Genomic DNA, 537 nt, shown 5'->3' with positions numbered 1-537 from the left:
GATAGATAGATAGATAGATAGATAGATAGATAGATAGATAATGCACAGAAATGACTCACTTTAGCTTTAGGTCTAAAACAAAACCAAAGGATTAAGGGGAAACAGGAATAAATGCATATGCTGCATTACTAGTGGAGCACATGAATAGTGCTTTATTGAAGAGAAAATGCATCTAGAAAGTAAACTACCACATATATTAATGTGCAAAAGCAAGTGCTCTATCAGTGCCTTCTTTTACATGACCAATTAATGTAAAGTCACTGAAAGACATCAGAAGCAGTAACTCCTCTGAGATGGTCTCTGTGTGTTTCTGTGCACCATAGTAGCTTCATTCGCTACGCTACGTCACCTCTGTCTGATAGCTGTCGTCACGGAGAGAGTTGTAAAATATGCATTAGGAGAGAGTCCTCAAACTGAGCACTTGGCATGCGATTAGTGCTCATAAACAGATGTTTATTAAAATGAGCTCTCTGCATTGTTGCCTCTATGAGTGATGTGATATTTCATAAATAGATGCAGAGCTCTTAGCTGCTTTAT

Source organism: Sinocyclocheilus grahami, unplaced genomic scaffold (assembly GCF_001515645.1).
Source record: "Sinocyclocheilus grahami isolate Dianchi unplaced genomic scaffold, SAMN03320097.WGS_v1.1 scaffold22070.1, whole genome shotgun sequence".
Classification (NCBI taxonomy): domain Eukaryota; kingdom Metazoa; phylum Chordata; class Actinopteri; order Cypriniformes; family Cyprinidae; genus Sinocyclocheilus; species Sinocyclocheilus grahami.
This window is presented reverse-complemented; position numbering follows the sequence as displayed.